This window comes from Prionailurus viverrinus, chromosome F1 (genome assembly GCF_022837055.1).
Source record: "Prionailurus viverrinus isolate Anna chromosome F1, UM_Priviv_1.0, whole genome shotgun sequence".
NCBI lineage: Eukaryota > Metazoa > Chordata > Mammalia > Carnivora > Felidae > Prionailurus > Prionailurus viverrinus.
This window is the reverse complement of record NC_062577.1, coordinates 15186515-15206435: the sequence shown is the minus strand read 5'-3', so window position 1 is coordinate 15206435 and position 19921 is coordinate 15186515.

The window sequence follows — 19921 nt, the reverse complement described above, 5'->3', positions numbered from 1 at the left end:
CAGGGCTAGCCCTGTGCTCACTGCCTGTGAAAATCCTTCTGGGGCTTCTGGTCATTTACTTCACATCCTTTTCTCCCAGGAGTGAAAACACGAATGTGACAATCCTGGGCAACTGTGCATCTTGATTCTCTTGCCTTCCATCCCACCCCTTACACACCGAGGGATCATATTCCCCATCAGGCTTATTTCCAATTAATTAATTACGTGAGCACATGTTAGGCATCTGTAATGTGCTGGCCATTGTGCTAAGGGATAAGAGTACAGAGCTGAATAATGCAGTCCTTACTCAGAATCTCATGGGGAGACAGACAAGGCGACAGATCCAGAAAAGCATGACGGGCCCTACAATGAATGGATGCTGTGGGAAGCCACGAGTGGCGAAGGAGCGTCTAATGAGACTGAGTGTTCAAGGAAGCCTTCTGGCAGAGCTGATGCTTGAACTGAGTTTTAAAAGATGAGCAGTGGTTTGGCAGCCAAGGAAAGAGGTAATGGCAGAAATAATTGCAAATAAGACAGCTTGGAAGCACGGAGGTTAGCAGGGTTGAAATCAGAGTGTGTAGCGGGAGGAAGAGGGGTGAGGCCAGAGAGATGGACCCAGGCTTCTTTTGATTACTCACAGGAAGGAGGACACTGTTCTGTTCTTATTTATAGGTGGGGCAACTGAGACATTGCCTCTAGTCACAAAGTCGGGCCGTGGTAGAGCTGGGTGGAGGCCAGGGTCATAAACCCCGGTTGAGCATAAACTAGCAGAAGTAGGAAGAAAAAGGGATTCTCACTGCTTCTGCTTTTCCATGTTTTTCTGGACAGCCTTTTTTCCTTCCTTCCTTGTCTTGCTGGGCTTAGAAACATTCCCCCTGTTCCCTTCCGACTTATCACATTTTCTCTGTAAACTCTGCTCCTGGGAAGGTATGAAACAGCCCTTTCTCCTCTAACTTGTCTTGGGTGCTGCAGGCGAAGGCACTAAATATTTTTGGTGGATTTACTCTTGTTATTGGGCTATAGCTCAACACCCATCCTGTGGATAAGCTGTAAAATTAAGGCTCTAAATGTAGTTCTGTGCTAAGAATTCCCCTAGAAGCTAGTCTCAAGGGCAAATGTTCAAGCAACATTCCTAAGTGCCTTCTATGTTCCAGGAGCTGTGCGAAGAGTTGCGGTTACAGAGATGAGCAAGGCACGTTTGCTTCCCTCGATGAATTTATAGATAGGCCCACAAACAGATCATGTCCATAAAATGTGGAGAGGCCTCTTCTTAGACACATGGAATCAGATGGTCATGGGTAGGGCTGGGTGCTGGAGGTGGTCACAGACTCTGGCTATTGAACAAGTGCACTGGGTGATTTTTCTACTCTTTGGTTTCGGAACCGCTGCTCAAACGGCTGGGAAGGAATTGTCGTTCAATTCTGATTACTTTTTACATAAGAATTACACACATGTTCTTCATTGGAGATGATGAATATTTAAGCTCCAAAATAATTCCTGGCTATAAAGTTATTGCTGGTTATTACTTAGTGCTTACTATGTTCCACGTATTGAATAACAGGCTCTTCTGTACATATGGGTTAATTTTTCCAACAATTTCATGCCATCCATATGAGTAGCCCATTTCACAGATAAACATTCATGATGTTAAGTAACTTGCTTATAAATGTTCCTGACTGAAGTCTTTCTATAACCCTGACCAAGGCCCTCAGCTTCCTAGAGTTTCTCATCTGTGTGCTGTGACTCCAGGTCAACCGCCCATATCTCTTGTCTGCCACAAGGCCTCCTGGGAAGATGAATCGATGACTAGCCTGGTGTTGCCTGTGCCATGGGGGAACAGCAAAGGGTTCAGCATGTGACAGCAGTGGGCTGGAAAGCAAAGGGCCACGCCAATCGTGGAGAGGGGGAGCCAGTGACTCTCAGTTTCCTGCGTTCCCCTGCCCCCCAGCCTTGTTTGTTGTCTTCCACGGTTCTGTGTTTACACTCCACCTGGTAATTAAGTAATCAGCTTTTTCTCAGTGATTATTCACGATCTCAGCTGGCAAAAGTCACTTGATCTTTGGCTCTGTGCCTTCCCGTCAGAGTGTCGCCCAGCGCACGTGCTAATCACCCAGAACCCCCGCTGCCCTGCTTGGTGTGCGTGCTTCGGAGCCAGCTTGAGCCACGTGCTGTGAGTTACAGCTGCCCCACCTGGCCTGGCCAGGGTGACTGTCACCTGAAGTTTCTCCACAAGACAGCATGGCTCTGTAGGTTTTGTTGAGGTCTGCCTATGCGCATTGAATCTGGCGTGAGGGCGGCTGCCTCCGGCTCCCATTGGATGGGGAAGGCGCTGTTGCCAGCCCCTGAATGAGGAAGGAAGCCCCCCTGGGAGGAGTCTTGCAAACAGGCCTCCCACTGGTGTGTCTTTCCAGAGCCTGCAGTGCTGCTGGGCAAAGAGCAGGAGAATGGATGATGTCAAGGGAGCCCCTGAGGGTAGACTTCCTCAGAGCCTTCCACCCTTGACATTTACGAGGTGGTTGAACAAACAGTCTGCAAGCTCAGAGCCAAAGTTTCTCACCTGCTTACTAAATAACTGCAAGGTGGAGGGTTTTTAAAAATATATATACAAAAGTTTATAGTGCAAAAATTTTATGGCTGCAAAAGCCATTCTTTCCTCTCGGTTCTCTTTCCTCGCTCCTGTCCCTTATCTCTACACTTCATCCTCTGCTTTGCCAGTGCAGTGAGCCTCCATCTGTGGATTTTCCCTCCTTCATCCCCCTTTGTAATCAGACTTTGACGAGCCCTCAATGCTTGTGTAATTGAGGCAGCAGTTCGATTTGCTCCCAACCTTCCCACATGAGAGGGGGCGCTAGGATAGAAGAAAAGAGCCAGAAATAACAGAGGTTATCTTAAGACTCATCGCCTGGGCTTTTGTAAGCTCCTTGACGACACTATTTCTTAGTATTCTTCATATCTCCTTCCTTCCTCCCCTGTTACTAGTATTTCATATGAGTACATTTAATCAGCAGAAGGGTGGATGCTTCCTGGGAAGCAAACTGGAGCTCACGTCTCGTGTCACTTGCAACCAGCATGTGTCATGTCTAGAAGCATAGTTTCTGATTATTTTGCAGGCCCCTTATTATGTCTGATTGAGGTTTGCTGGTTGTCGGCTGACAAGAGTGTGGTACCTTTCCTTTTCTGTGCAGGCTCCTCTCTGTGGCTCAGATAAGCAAATCTTGCAGTCTGATGACGTCGTCTGCTGGGGTCTCTGACCGGCTTTCGATGAACTCCTTGCCTGCAAGCCAGTCTGACCCTGTCCCTGGTGGTAGAGGAGGAAGAGGAAAGGAGTGGGGAAGGGCAAGGTGAAAGGTGGAGTAGGGGGTACAAACGAGTTAGAGTGCCTCTTGGGAGAGGACATAGTACATGAGGTCCCCACATCTACCTACTCAGTTAATATTTACTGAGCAACTACTAGTTGCCAGGAATAGTGGTCAGTGCCAGGGTGCAATGGGACAAAAATGGTCACAGTGCCAGCTGTCAAGAACGCATCTTCTAATTTAGGGTGGAGTGCTGGTTCTTTAAAGACACACAGTGCATCACGGGTCTTGTTGGAATCAGCATTCTGACTCCCTAGGTGGGGCCTGAGATTCTGCATCTCAGACAAGCTGAGGTGGTGCCTGTGCTGTTGGCCCGAGGCCAACACATTGAATACCAAGGATCAAGAGGAGAAGGTGAGTCTTGAAGGGACCGAAAACCCAAAGTGAGCCAGTAGCCAGACTGAATAGGAGAACAGTTCAGAACAAAAGGAGTGGTAGGCATTTGAGGAAACATGGAAGTGATAAAAGGAAGTGGAGGAAAAAGACAGAGATTGATAGAAAAAAGGAAAACAGAGAAACAGACCGGTGGTAGGAGCTGACCAAGAGGGGGAAAGTATGAATTTTAGAGGTCAAGGTTCAGGGGCTCACGCTGCTCTTTCTCCAGAAATGCTCACCATCAAAAGCCAGGACTGACACGGCCATCGGCTGAAGCCAGAGGAACTAGGAGGTAAAGAATGGAAAGGCCCTCTGAATTTGGGCTTCCCACTCTAGAGGAAGAAGGAGAGAGACAGAAGATGTGAGTCAATAATATGTAGCTAATGTGCACCAGTAGTAAGGGAGAGCTAGTACAGAGTAGGGAAAAGTACCAATTATGGAGACACGTGATGCCTTCTATCGTTCAGGAGATCTTGCAGTCAGAGTAGGTGAACAAAGACTGACTAGTTCCTAAGGGGCCTCCTTAAATGAAGAGATGAGAACAGCTTGTAGTCAACCTGGTGATATACAGGTGCTATGTAAATGGCCCTTTAAGATGGCGAAGGGTACTTGAAAACAGCTCTTCTTTACACAATTGAAATATTCTCCTTGCGGTTTAAAGTTGTAAGTTAGCAATGTCTGAGTGAATGAGGGTCCATTCCCTCATGGAGTGCCCGTCCCTATCACCACCGTCTCTGGCAGAGTGGCACGGTTGAGCCGGTTCCAGGAAATGGGTGCACCATGGATGGTTCTCTATGCATCTTCCCTCCGGGGCTTTCCTTTCTCTTTCTCACTTCCTCCCCTGCCTCGGCATTCAGGGGGCACTGCCAACCGCAATAACACAGGAATGAGATGCGGGGTCCTATGTCTGGCTCCTGATAATCAGCAAAGTCGATGCAACCAAGCATGGTTGCATAGAGGCTCTGAGGCTCTGTTGCTGTTGAGAAAGCACATCGTTGAGGTGGGGAAAGGAAATGCCATCTGTTCACGTCTGTGCCTGCCTGGTCCTATCTTCCTGGAGCCCTTTGCTCTCTTTCTCTCCCTTGCCTCACACGTGGATTTTCTCTGGATCTCTTGCCATTGAGACACAGTTGTCACCAGAAAGGAACAGTGGACAGGAAGGGAAGAGGCCATGGGTTTACTGCGTTGGCTGTGAGGCACATGGGCACTTCAGTGGCCCTTGAAACGAGCTCCCGTGGATGAAGAAGCAGGTGGGTCAGCTTTTCTCCACGCCTTGGACAGCTGAAGCCTGACAGAGACAGGTGATACGTGAGGACGGGATTCCATAAGAGCATGAACTGTGACAGACCGTGAGGCCAGCTCAGGGATCTAAAAAGATGGGGGATATTTGTTTCTCTTGGGGTGTTGGAGTGTGATCCCACAGAGAGAACACTGGAAACTTCCTCCCTCCTTCTGATGCTGGGTTTCTCCTCCTCATGTCATTTGGGGAAGACCAGGGCTACTTCACTAGCTGCAGAACTGATGGAGACCGTGCTCCCATGTCAGAGGCTTGCCCCAGGTTTGGCCTCCCAGGTGTGGAGAGGCGCTCCCTGTGGGGCCCACAGGACTAGGGCACCTGGTCCTGGGCACCTTCCCAATGTGCCTTCTGCTTCAGCTGCTGAGGTGGGGCCACAGGTCCCTGGGTGGCCTCTCTGGGTATAGGTGCCCACTAGCCACTGAGAACAATCCTCCTGTGTCACTGCTACTGACTCCAGTTCTTCTCCTAAGGAACCCGGGATAGCAGTCAGTGACCAGGCACAGAACTCCCTATGCCCATGCTCCAGACTCTGAGTTAGAAATTATGGGGGCCCTGGAGGAACGTGAGACTTCATTCTTCTGTGAGCACCTCAAGGAATATCCAGCCTACTCCAAAAGACCAGAAATACTGACTACTAGACAAAGTGTAACGTGCCAAAGATCAGGAGGCCCCCACAGGGTGAGATGCTGTCAGCAGGCATGTGCCTGAGTGGGGCCAGCTCTGGCACGAAGGATGCAGATGTCCGTTGGGGTCATGACACTTCCTTTGTGTATACTAGCTGCCAGTCTGGGACCCCCACAGCCCTTGATATATAGATAAATTACTTTGAATAGGCCCCCAATTCCAGGAATTATTCAAGTGAAAGCCTTTTCCAAGACTTTGATCTCTGAAGCAGTGGATGGGTAGACCTTTCACCAAGTGAAATTTACATTGCGCTCTCTTCCTTTTCCTGAAGGATTCCATCTTTCCCGAAGGATATCTCTGTTCCTCTCCATACTGACCCCAATGTGAAACTCATTCTTTGTAAAGCTTTTTGTCCCCCCCCCCCAAAAAAAAAAAGTCACTCTCACTAAGTCTTATGCTTTGGGGTAGACTGTACTACAGGTCTTGGAAAGCACCACCAGGCAGGACAGATTTCTGCCTTCTCTGGGCTCCCTCTTCTCCCCTCCTTCCCAAACTCCTCTCTCCCTCTGCCTCAGAGGGCTCCAACCTGCACCTGAATCCCTTTCCTTCCTTAGAGCTTGGTGTCAATCTGATTTCCAGGACATGGGACATGGGTCTCATTCCTATGATAAACACTTGTCAAATGATATTCTCCCCAAAAGACTACCCTTTTCTGAAGAGAGACTTGCCTACCAGCCTTAGAGTAGTACAAACTTCTTTACTTTGCTACCTTATAGTCGGATGGACTTTGGGGGACCATCCTATTTTTATAAATAAGGAAACTGAAATTCAAGACAGTTGAGTGAGATAAAAGGTGACAGGTGTCCCATGTCATGCAAAGACAAGTTTGGGGTCAGGCAGAATTAGTCTAAATCCTAACTCTGCACTTTACTAGTTGTATGACCTAGTAGGTTACTAAGCCTCTCTGAGCCTTGGTTTCCCCCTCTGTAATTCCTACATAGCCATCTTATTGGGAAGAGTAACTAAGATAATACATGTAAGAATGTGTAGTCCAATGCCTGGGATAGGAGAGGGGCTCTGCTCATGGAGTGTTTGGCCTGGAATTATGAACTGATGTAGCAGGCACGTTTTCTGATGGCCTGGGCCCTGTCTGATGGTGGCATCTCACTGTATCAGTCAGAGTCAACCAGACAATCAGACCAGCAGGAGACATCTTCTAAGTGACTTATTGCAAGAAATGGGCATGTATAATTATGGGGCTGGCCAGGGAAGTCTGAGATCCAGAAGGCAGGCTGTCAGGATGGGCATGCTGGAACTCAGACATGGCTTGGAGCTGCTGTCAACGGGAGGAATTTCTTCTTTACTGAGGAAACCCCAGCTCTGCTCTCAAGAACTTTCAACTGAATGAATCAGGCCCATCCAGCTCATTGAGGGTAACCTCCCTGAATTAGAGTTAATTGATTATGAATTTCAACCAGGTTTACAAAATATTGTTGTAGCAACACCTGGGTTAGTGTTTGCATGGATAACTGAATAGCTGGAGACTGTTACCTAGCCACATGTGACGCATATAACCCACCATCATACTAAACCATGAGCTTCCTGAAGGCAGGAGCCATGATTCCATCTCTACATTCAAGCTGCCGGTGCTCAGTCACTGTCTGTTGAATGAATGTATCAGTGGAGGTCAGAATACAGAGTCCTGTGAGGGTCCTCCTCAGGAGGCTGAATTTTATCCTAAAGGCAATGGGGAGCCATTGCAGGATCTTGAGCAGGAGTGGAAGGGATACAGTCACTCCTTTGTGCGTTGAAGCCCTGTGCCAGCAGATAGCTTCTCTCTGCGAAAGGGGAGGAATGGAGTCTGGTGCCTGCATTCCTCGTGGGTGGATTGCTCCTGCTCGGGAGACATTTCTCTTGAGTTCTTTCTAAAGGGTAGAGACTCCCTGGGGAATGTGTTCCAGACAGGCCGCTAAATATAGTCCTTTGCCTTTTTACAAAAGCAAAACCAAACCATGATATTTTACCCTAAAATTATGCCCAGGCTTTTGAGGAGGGTGAGTCCCTTCAAACGTGAGCCTTTTTTTTGGTGGTGGTGGGGGGCTTCTTTCTTTGGCTACTACTTGGGGAAGGGGATACTTAAATCATTCCCATTGGTGGCTGGTTTGTGACTTGGACAAGGCAGGGCACACAGAGGAAGCAAGAGCAGATGCCAGCCTGACTGGAGTCCCTGCCCTGGAGTCTTCTCTCCCAGTGACATTAGCCATGCTGCAGTAGACACGAAGCAAGGGCTGTTCACATCTTGATTAGAAAACAAAGAGCAAGATATCTGATTTATTGCTCTTTATCCGAAGCCACTGCACAGCTGCCACGGCCTCAGACCCTGAGTGAAACCCCATCAGAACAATTCCTGCTGCACTGGAGACCCGGGGGTGCCTCCAGCAGAGCTGGGTCCTGCATGCTCTTGCTGATTATCCAAGCAAAGCAAGTTCACCTGGCCTGGGATGGAGCCAGACCAGAGGACCAGCTACTGCTCTGAGCATGGATAAACGTATTTATTTCTTCTTTCGACGCTCTGAGGAGTGAACGGTCTCACGTCCCCTCCCCTCACATAAAGACATCAGTTTTGCTTTTGCAAGAATTTAATATTACTTTTAATTACATCATTATTATAATTATGAATGAGATTTTAGGGGGTTTTCCTGCTGCTTCTAGGATTCCTTGAGGATGTCCGAAGATTCCCCATTGACTCTAGGGACCTGCAAAATGGAGCCTTGCACATACTGGTCATACTGAACACAAGGACCAGGAGGTCCCGAGAGGTGTTCAGTTCATCCTGTGGTCCAGGGCTGCCCCGAACTAAGTGAGTTTAGTTCCAATCAGTTCAACCAATATTTGTGAAATCCCTCCAATGCCATTCTTTGTGTCTAAACAGAGGAGTTGGACGTGGGTCACTGTCGCCAAGGAATACTGCTAAGTTGGGGGAGACAGCCTGTGATGACATGGGATGAACCACGTAACACTAAAGATGTGTCCAGCGTGCCATAAGCCCAGAAGAAGGGACTGTATCACTGTGGCTAGGACAGGCTTTCTCGGTGGAAACACCTGCACTGAATCTTGAAGGACGAAGTAAGAGTTTCCATGTGAGAAGGAGGAAGAAGTGAAGCAGAGGAGAGAAGGGCGTTCAGAGCAGAGGGAAGAGAGTGTGCGCAGTCACAGAGCTGAAATAGCCTGGGATGGGGCAGGAAACAGACCGGATTGGTGTTGCTGGAGGGCAGATGTGTGAGGCCCCATGATATGTATCCTGGCCTTCATCTGGAGAAGGGACAGGCATGGTCAGACTTGGTTTTATAGATACCTCCGCCTGCTTCAAGAAGGATGGTTTGCAAGAAAGCAAAACCAGAGGCAGTTAGACTTAACTCTGCTGTTGAGGTGAAAGATCATGTGTCCTTGACCTTGAGGAAGAGAGGACAGATTAAAGAAATATCTGAGGGAGATCATCAAGCCTTGAGAATTTGGAAACCATTTCCTTAAACGTTTTGAAGGAGCACACGTGATATTGTAAAACTCTTCCTTCTCCTACCTTCCCTAAATCCTTCCTGATGCAAGGTAAGCACGTTCCCGGGCACAGCCCTTCCTTCTCTCTACTGAATGCTGCCTATTTGCAGTGTCAGGGGAAGTCTAGAGCTCAGAGCCTCACTCTGTTGGATCAGATGCTTGTCTCTGATTCACTGCAACTCAAACAGAATGTGCTTAGCATAGTTGGTGTGGGAAACCCTGGCTTAGGGCCTCTGAGAGCCCTGGACTTCTCTCCCAGGCCTTTTGTACCCTGTCTGGCTTCCCAGCATTGTCTCTTATGTCTCAGATAAGCATGTCTACAGGTTCCCTTCAGGGTCCGGGGGGAGCAGTTTTCACTCAGATGATTAACAAGTCTATACTGGGGTTCAGAAGCTCCAGTTAGCATGTGACTGCAAAGTCCCCACACATGATACAGGTCAGGCTCTTATCCTCGGTGGACATCTGTTTGCTCATCTGTCGGGGGAGCTAACGACACCCTCACCGCACGGTTCTCACTGGACTCTGGAGGATCCAGAATGGGCCTGGAGAAGGCTAGTGCCCAGATAGGGCAACACACGTGGCATGGGCTGCTGGGGCAACAGGCCAAATTTGACTGCTTTCAGTTCCATCCCCTAAAGAGCCTCTCCCTGCCTCTCACATTCTTGGGAGGCTCTGGAGCTGAAGAAGGGTGTGCAAATGCAGCACTTGGACCCCTGGACGCTCCTCATCTCCCGACAAGTGAAAGAAAGAGTCTGCTTTTCCCTGTCTGCTGTTCCCAGCCCTGAGAATGAGGCCACTGAGCCAGGAGCATCCTTAGCTCACCTTCCTTCCCTTCACTCAGAAGGTGCCTCACCCCTACTCCTGGGAAGAGTGGGACAGCTGCTCACTTGAAGAGCTGGTCCCATCATGTGCTAATTGGAGCTGCTCACCTCCCCAGAAGGCCAACAGTGAGATAGAAATGTAAAGCGTTATGGAGGGAGCTGAGCTCTAAGCAGGCCGCACTGAGGTGCTTAATGCAGCTCCTCACAGCCAAACAGGAGGGAAATGGGGCTTCTGAGAATTTCCTGAGAAATCTAAAGCTGCTTTTAAACAGCGAGGAGACATTCTGACGGCAAGGAGGGCACTTTTCGGTTGCTGTGTTTCCTTCGAGGAAGATGAGCCTCACTTCTGAGGCACCCAACGTGTCCTCTGAGCCTAGAGCTGGGGACCCTCTTTGTAGGAAGCCTTGTATTGGTCTTGAAGCCCAGATCCTCGGCTTTCCCTTGCACATGTGACGATGAGGGAGGAGGAGTTTGAGCAGGAACAAGGTATGCTGAGGACGCATCGAATACAATTTCCTTACTCTAGGATGCAATAACAAGTGCTTTAGGCTTTTCTTTATGTTTCATATCCTCAGGGAGCCCTTCGGTAGGTGGGGAAGCTGTATTTTGGTCCTATGCCCACTTTAAAGATGAAGAAGCTGAGTCAGAATATGGCCAACTTTGTGGAAGGAGAAGGGGAGCTGGGATGAGGAAACATGAGTCCCAGTCATTAGCATGCAGACCCCACTGTCACTGGTAAAATGAACGGCCAGGGGGTGAGGTCAGCGCCTTTTGGAATGGAAGTCCTGGGACAGTGAGTTCCTCTGCAGCCATAAAAGCGTGGAGCAGGAGCCGGAAGCCAGAACTCAAGAATTTCTATGTCAGCTTTGATCAGAGCTCTCTACTTTTGTCTCTTCACATATTGTGATTCCACGTGGAATTTCATTTGGAGACAGGGTTTCTCAGTGTGAGAGTTTGAAAACCACTGGATTAAATAGTGTCTAAGTTCCCTTCCACTTCCAAATGCTGTGAGTCTCTTGAGTCAGGTCTCCTCGGTCATGATCCAATGTCCTCTCTCCCATTTCTCCCGGATGGGTGGGTGACCATGCAGGGGGGCACGTCTCCCTGGGGTGGGCAGTCTGCCTCAGGCCGGCCACCATTACCTTGATGAGCAGCATGTCCCCCATGGAGATTGAGTGGGGGTTGGGGGTTTTCCTCTACATGTCTCCAGCACCTGACACATTGTAGGCAGTCCTAAATGAGGGTGGGACAGCTCCATTCCAACTAGAAAGACTTTTAGAAGGACCTACTCTCTAAACGTTCACTTGACTTGACCCCCAGTCTCTGGAGAAACCTGTCCAGCTGAGGGAAGGAGCCACTACAGCACTGTCCACATGCTCCAAGATTAATAAATTAACACTAATTGATACCAGCCAGTGGATAGGGGTACCCTTTGTGACTGATTTCTGCTAGTAAAGGAGGTATGAATAAGGTAGTGGGTGATGAACAGTGCAGTGGGTGGTCAAAATATCTGCTTATCCCATGGTGGCTGCCTTTGGAATCTTTAAATTCTTTTGCCACTTTCTTTGTTCTCATTTGAATATAAAGGGAGTTATGATAAAGGTGAGATCTCCTGAATAGCTTCAGTCATTGGTGACAGGAGTGAGGGAGTGTTAGGGTTTCCAAATATATCTCTTTACATCCAGTGCAGTCATTCTCAGTCTTTTTTCACTACAAAGCAAGGTGGTGATTTTCAGATGCTGGAGGTAACCCTGTGGCACCATGAAAAGAAGGATCAACGGAGTGGTTGAGGGAAGCAGAAGTGAAGACATCAGCCTAGGCTCTGCTGTGACACTGGACTGAGCGCTCACTAGAGGCCATGGCCACCACCAACTACCACCACAGGGCAGTGAAAATGACTTGCAAGTGCTCTCTTTGTTTTTTGTTGTATCTTTTGTTCAAGACTCAAAGTCTTGATAGAAAACATGTGATTGGCTGATCCCTAAGTGATTAGATTGTCATATGGCTTGGTCCTTGGCTGTAAAAGTAATAGAAGTTTCTGGAACCTCTGGCTTCCAAAAGATAAGTGGCCCAAGAAAATAAAAACCCCAAACTATCCTCTGTCTAGATTTCACTAAGTAAGAAAAAAGATAAGTCCATGTGAGTAATTTGGGACATGTAGTGAAACTACTAGATAGTTATCAAAGTTCTTTTGTCTTAGTCCCGAGCACAGAGTTAGATGGTATTTCCCAGCATTCTCTGCAGTTGTGTGGCCATGTGACTGCGTTCTAACCAATGAATATGAAGGGAAGTGATGCCATTCTCCATGTATCACTTCCATGCATGCTCTTCCATGCTCCTTCCCCTTCATTGGCTGCAGTAGAGATGATCACCCAACATGATCTTGAGACCCATATGTTGAAGATGGCAGGTCCACAAGATAGAAGAAGCCTCAGTCTCTGAATTACTTCCTGGAGGAGAGGTGTCTGTCTCAGCTGTTAGGTGGAAAAGAAACCTGTTCATTATGTTAACTTATGGAAGTTTTGATGTTTGTGTGTTGTAGTTAGAATTGTCTTAAGTGCCTATTGAGTGCTACTAGGAAAAGGGAGGGAAGCTGGACAGTGAAGCCATTTGCACATCTCCACCTTGAAGATAGGCAAGGTCAGTGAGGGTGGCTGGGATGAGACCGTAGAGGGTCTTGGAGGCCTAGATAGCCACAAATATACACAAGAAGTTGGATCCTCTTTGGTCACGATAACACCCACTGGCAGATCAGCAGTGCTGTTGGAACGTAAGGTGGTCTCCTGCAGGAGGGTTCAGACAGATTTATTAAGTCCGAGAGCTGCTTTTCTAAGGCAAGCGAGAATATCTGCCATTTGCCCATTTGACTGGGCAACTTGAGGATGACTTAATGAGGGTGAGAAGGGACTACTGCCTGGGCTGTCCAGGTGATGTTTTTGAATGTCTGATGTGCCAGTTCCTCAGTGTCCTCATGGGCCTGGCAGTCCCTATGCCCCTTGTTCTTGCTTCCCCACAATGCACATTATTTTCCCTTCCCTACTCACAGTTCCAGAAAGAGCACTAGACTGGTAGTCAGGGAAACTAGGTTCAAGCCCCCACTCTGCCACAAGTGGTTGTATGGCCTTAGGAAATGTTTTTGCTTCTCTGGACTGTAAAATGAAGGTGTTGGACTAGTTGATCATTCTATGATTTTTTCCTTCCCACTCTATCATTTTGTCCAGATGGATTTCTTTATTTTCTTTCTTTCCTTTTTTTTTTTTTTTTTTTTTTTTTTAGAAAGAGAGACATAGTGTGGGGGAGGCGGGGAGAGGGAGAGAGAGAACCTTAAGGAGGCTGTGGAGCCTCCTTAAGTTCCTTTCTGGAACTGTGAGTAGGGCTAGGGCTCAGTGCAGACAGAGCCCAATGTGGGACTCCATCCTATGACCGTGAGATCAGGACCTGAGCCAAAACCAAGAGTCAGATGCTCATCTGCTTGAGCCACCCAGGTGCCCAGTCTACATGGATGTCCATATGTGCTACAGATCTCTTGGCCCCAGGGAGGTAAATAAACAAACACCCTGGCTCTGTGCGATACCTCCCTGGGCGCCTTGACCTTGTGCTTTCCCATAACTCAGTTCACGAAACTTGTCCATTGGCAGCGCTCCTGAGTTCCTCCCACACTTGGCACCCTTAAGAGTTACACGAGAGGAAGGCAGCTCTGTCTCAGAAGAGCCCAAATTGGATGTGGGTCTCTTGACTTCTGATTGTAGCTTAGGGGGTTAGGGAATGGGCTGGTACTTATGAGCATGCTGATTTTGGGGGAGGGGAGGGATGCAAACCAATTCCACAAGAGGCTGAAACCAAGCCTTCTGGGTCCTAATCAAGTGCGCAGGTGGCTGGGCTTTTTCCTGCGGAGTTTTGTTTTTGTTTTTGTCTTTGTTTTTGCTTTGAGGACCTCTTTCACTTCAAGTGAGCCTACGCTTTCACGAAGGGCGTGGATGGACTGGAAAGGGAGACCCGAAGTGTCCCCCCGCCCCCCCAGTCAGTGGCGTCTGCTGTCCCAGGTTGTTTGTCCTGCTGTGTTACGTGGGGCTGTGCCAGCCAGAAGCAGAGAACCTTCCGGGAGCCTGCCCTCCACGTCTTCCCCACTACAGGCCTGCAGCGGTCTGTTCTCTGGGGGCTTGTCTGCTCACTTCTCAGGGGTTGCTGAGGCGTCTTTTCCGGCTTCTTTGTCAGTCTCAGGGTTATTCCCTCACAGGAGACTTGGCTCCAGGACCAAGGGTCCCGTGTTCAGAATGTGTGTGTGAATCTTGGTCAGGCAGGAAGCAGCTCAAAACAACTTCCTGTTTTCAGAATAGTGTGTGTGTGTGTGTGTGTGTGTGTGTGTGTGTGTGCCCGCGCGTGCGTGGACAGTGAGGCGGACAGTGGTAGTGGGGGAAGAGCAGGGGTCAGGAAAGAATATTCATATTCTAGGGCTGCTGTGACAATGGGCCACAAACTGGGTGGCTTAAAAGAAATAAAAAATGTGCTCTCTCACCGTTCTGGAGGCTAGATGTCCAAAATCAAGCGGTGGGCAGGGCATACTGTCTCTGAAGGCTGCAGAGGAGTGCCCTGCCTTGGTCCGGTGATTGCTGGCAATCCTTGGTGTTCCTTGGCTTGTAGACATATCATTCCAATCTCTGCCTCTGTCCTCGCATGGTGTCCTCCCTGTGTGTCTCTGTGTCCAGATTTCCCTCTTCTTAGGAGGACATTAGTCATTAGATTAGTGGCCACTCTAATCCTGTATGACCTCATTTTAACTTGATTACATCTGCAAAGTCCCTACTTCCAAATAAGGTCACATTCACAGCTACCTGGGGGCAGGATTCGAACATTATCTTTTTGGAGGACACAATTCATCCCACGTCAGGAAGGTGCCTGTTTAAGTTCTCATCAGTTCAAACCTTTGAATGAGGCGAGGCCTGCCTCGTTGATCTTTTACTTCATGTAAGCCTTAACAGTGTGAGTTTCCTGGCGTTTGCTCTCCATAGCTCGTTCCTCAAGGCATCATTCACCGTGAATCAAGAATAAAGCTACTTTCCTGGGTTTTTTTGTTTTTTTGTTTTTTTTCCTGCAGCAGATTCTTATCAACAAAAACTGAACTATGAGTGGCTGGCCTTTCTATGTGTCCCTTTTTTTCCTGGTCTTCCATGCATTACTCAAGAAGAATCCAGTCCCTGAAGACAAGAGCCAGGTCCTAAATTTCCTGCATGATGTCTTAAGCACATAACCTAGTGCTGGATGGACTTGGAGTGGATTCTCCATGCTTGTGAAAGGATAGATTTACTTCAAGTTCCTTCTGCTCCTGTCCTTGTGCCTTGGCAGTCATTCTCTCCACTCAGAGTGCCTCTTCTGAGTGAAGGATGAGGGCCCAGAGTCCTCAAGCCAGATGCATGGCCTTCCTGTGTGAGGCCCCCAAGTCGGGTGCGGCTGTGGGAAGGGCTAGTTTGAACTTGGTCCCATCATCAATATTACCCTGCACTCGCAGAGCTCTTCACATCTCCCCAGAGACCTCAGGGCATGCCATGCTGGGCCCTCAGATCAGGAGAGGCATCATTAGTCCTCAGAGTTTCAGGTGAGGGCAGCCCAGTGGATTGGGGCATTTCAGCCAGGCTAAAGGGCCTGCTGTGGCCTTGGGATCAGAACCAGAGGTGGGATGAAGACTGGCAAGGGAGTGGAGCTTCCTTATCAAAAAAGAGAAAACAAGTAAATAAATAGAACTTGGTAAATCCAATTGTGTTCCGCCTTGGGAATGTTTTGGCAAAGCCAGCAGGCTACCTGCATTATGGCCTTTTATCTTATTTCACACAATTTGGGAGCATTTCTGATTATATCAAAGCCCAGGCTCTTTTAACCAATTACCCAGAGCAAGGACTATGGCTGCAGTAAACATATTTGGCGTTCCTAGCGAAGCTGAATGGGGGAAAGAAAATGGGGCCTGGTGGTTTCTTTTTGGTCCACGACTTAGTCTTTGTCAGACCTACTGGCTGATTCTGACCCAGTTGCTGTTAGGTCCTGCCATTATGCTTTACTTTCATACCTGGAAAAAGACATTTTAGGCAAAAATTAAATTTTAACTGACATATTAAAATTTATAGCTTCAGTTTTATCTGAGTTGGCTCTATTTAGGATCAAGCCTGATGGGATATCCCATGAAGCAAAGCTCTGAGGGTTCTGTGACAGGAAGCCTGGGGACTAACTCATGAGTGGAGAGAGGTGCCCACACTTAATTCAAGGGTAACGAGTCATCCCCAGCATGGAGGGATAATGCCTCCATTGAAAAATAGCCATGATATTCCATTGGGATTGCCTTTCCTCAGCCCCCAGGGTCTCATGCCTGGACCTCGGGGTGAGGAGGTTGCTAAACAAGCATTGTAAGTACCCAGGGTCCTTTCTAGGTCCTCCAAGAGGTGCCCAGCATGACAGTAGCCTCAGGCAGCTTTGGCAGCACAGGAGTAGAAGTCTGGGCAGTAGGCCTGCCTCTATAGGAAGCCGTGCTGGTGACATTGGTGGTGGTCTTGGTATTGTGGCTTGGCCATGGCAGCCCTGCCCACTGGGCTTAGTGATGCAGCTCAGGGCACGGTGTTAGTGGCAGCCCCTTTTAGCCTTCTGGTGCCATTGTTGACAGAAACATCACTTGGGGGAAGTTGGGGGACACCAGTAGTCATGTAGTGCCAGAAGGGGGCATCAGGGGCATTGCTGCCAATTGGAGGCAACTAGAGACACCACCAGAGTGAGCCAGCTTTGAAGCTTAGGAAATGGCACAGGTGCATACAGCTGTTTTCTGGGAATCCATGTGACCCCACAAGGCAGTGCCTGGATGGAGAGTAAAAGGAATGAGAATTGCCATAGAAAGGAAGGGTATGAAGGGAAGAGTCCTGGTTTATGCCTGTGGTCACTGTTACCCAGGGAAGGCTGGTAGGGAGCATGACTCAGACTGTACAAGGACAAGGAGACGTGGGACCCTGGAAGAGATAACATGCCACAAGAAGAGCTGGGCACGTCCTTTTGACATTGTGGGCCCAGCTGGCAACCTCATCAGAACCTCGGGATACCTCGGGATAACTATTTTCTCTCTGTCCCAAGCCCTTGCTCTGCTCTTAACAAACCCCTTTCCTTTTACTTTCTAAAGCCAAAGGAGTATTGGCATGATTTGTTCCCACAACTCAATTTAGTTTCATTCAGTTCAATTCAACAAATATTTATTGAGTGAAGCAGTCCTGAGAGCCTGGAATGCAGGGAACACACATGCGAGCCAGACACTGTTCTTGCTCCCAACAGGTCTGTAATTTCTATGGCGATGGAGGTGGAATAAGACAAGTGCCACCTGTTGACCTAACACACACACACACACCTGTCAGGGGTCATCTCCCTGGAAGCGTATTGGGAAAGAGAAGGGATAAGTGAGGAAGCTGCTACTGTTTGTCCCAGCAAGCCTCAAAGAGGCTTGAATAAGACACTCTGTCCCCACCGTAGAGGGAGGCGTGGGGGGCTGACTAGGCTTACTCAGCTTGCTCCGTCCTTTTCTCCTCACAGTGTAACTCAAGGCGGTGTGGGGTTCCTGGAGGGCTAGGGTGATCAGATGATGTTATGGGTTGAATTAAAAAGGTATGTTTGATATCAAGGCCTCATCCCTGCTACCTGTGAATATGACCTTAGGTGGAAATAGAGCCCAGACATGATCAAGTAATCAAGTTAAGATGAGGTGGCCCCATTCCAATGACTAATGTCTTCATAGGAAAAGGGCAATTTGGACATGGAGAGAAGAATGCCATGTGATGACAGAGGCAGAGGTTGAATTGTTGCAGGGGCAAGCAAAAGAATACCACAGAGTATTCTGGCAACCCCTGGAATCTGGGAAGAGGCAAGGAAGGATTCTCCCCTCCAGGGTCCAGGGGGAGCATGGCCCTGATGACACCCTGGGTTTGGACTTGTAGCTTCCAGAACTGGGAGACGATAAAGTTCCCACTCAGCATGTTTATGGCCACCCTAGGAAACTAATACAGATGGAATCACCCCAGAGAATGGGTAGCCAACTACCACTTTTCACCTGGTTGAGGGAAGAAATTGATCCAGGGAGCTGAGTCCTTCGTTGGGGTTTCATGGTTGGCACACCTCAGTCCCACTCTCCCTTTCTTGTCCTCAGGACTGTCTTTGTGAATGTCCCCCTTGTTTCTTATTCTTTCAGTGGTTCTCACATATGCAAATGTGCCTACAGGGACCAGTCTTTCCCCAGGACCTGTCACCTGCCCCCAGGACCTCATTACTTCACGCTTGGTGTATTCACAGTAGAGTGACATCCTGAGTGAGAGCCTTCAGCAAGAGAGTTGTGCCTCTCTGGAGCCGGATGGTGGCTTGCATGGACATGCGCACTCACCTGTGGCATCTTTGGGCTGGTCCCTCAGTCCACTGCAGACCACTCCATAGTTCCTAGTTGCTTACAGGTCTCTCTCTCTCTCTCTCTCTTACACACACACGTGCGCGCGTGCACACACACACACACACACACACACACACACACACACTCAGTAATGCTCAGAGACCCTACATTCTCTCAGCTAAGGGCGGCCAACTCTCGGCTTTGGCTTCTGATTGAATTACATATGCAGTGCTGTCTCTTTGTTTGTCCAGAGCCCTGTGCCTCTTATGACACTAGCAATTCATACAACAAAATATTGTTAGTCACAGATTTACAATGGGAGCTCTTTGGGGTAGAAGACACTTTGAAACCCTGGCAGGGTTTTAGTCTATGTTCAGGTTGTATGTTTCTTCCACACTGCAAACTGAGCAGTTTCTTGGGGTCCAGCGTGACAGAGAAGTGGGGGGTCTTATTATTGGACTTAGTGACCTGGGAATGGAGAGAAAGGAAAATATTTTTTTTTTCCATTTTTCTAAAACTGTAGTTTCTATTTCCATCCCCCTTCAGGGTGGCGCCACACTCAGGTCAGCGATCACGGACAGGACACCATGGCCTGGCTGCATGCCTTCTCCCGTGGTACCGAATCCTCAAACTGGCCGACACAGGAGGGAGCACCCTGTCCCCGGTGTGCTGTGGCAAGCCAGGTCGTGCTAAGAAGCAAACGCCCTTCCCACCCCCAGCCTACAGCTCAGCTCTGTTCAAATATCTCATTTTCTCTCCTGGGCCTTCTTGCAAATCCTGTTTATCCTGCGCTTTCTCTCTGCCACCTGTTGACTGGCATTTTGTTTCCACCCTGGAGTTTTGGCTTCGGCGCCCACGCCTTTCCCTGCCTGTGCTATCTACTCAGTTGCTCTTGATACCAGATGATTTAATTTTTGATTGTAGGGCATTAGACGGATTTAAAGATGTCAGTTTATCGCTTTCTAGATTACAGTAAAACCCTCTTAATATTTCCTTTGCTGACGCACACTGCCTGGACCTGCCCAGCCTGTTGGAGCCTTGGGCCCGGTCACTTCCTTGCTCTCCCACTGGGGGCGCCCTTGGCCTCCCCTTGGCCGCCGCCTCGCTCCAGAACTGCAGGGGACCCCAGAGGAGAGCACAGCCTTAGCACCCCTGCATCCAGCTGACTTTTCTCATCTGGTTATTACTAAGCTTAAGATGACAGGCCCTGGATGACCTGGGAACATAACGTAAGTTTCCTGGAACCTCTTCTGGGGTTTGGTCCAGTTCTCTTTTGGAATAAAGAAAGTACATGTGTGGGGGTGCGGTGGGGGCACATGAGGAAGGGGAGGTCCTGTTCTCACGAGGTGGTGCAGGAGAGGGGAGCTAAGGCCAGACCCTCCCTGAAGTGAGAACCCAGAGCAAAGTATTGCTGTTGGAATGGAGTTTTGTTCTGAGCTTTGTTTTAACCTCTCTGTCCCTCAGTGTTTTCATCTACCGAATGGGGATGATAGTGCTTAACTTAGTAAGGCCATTA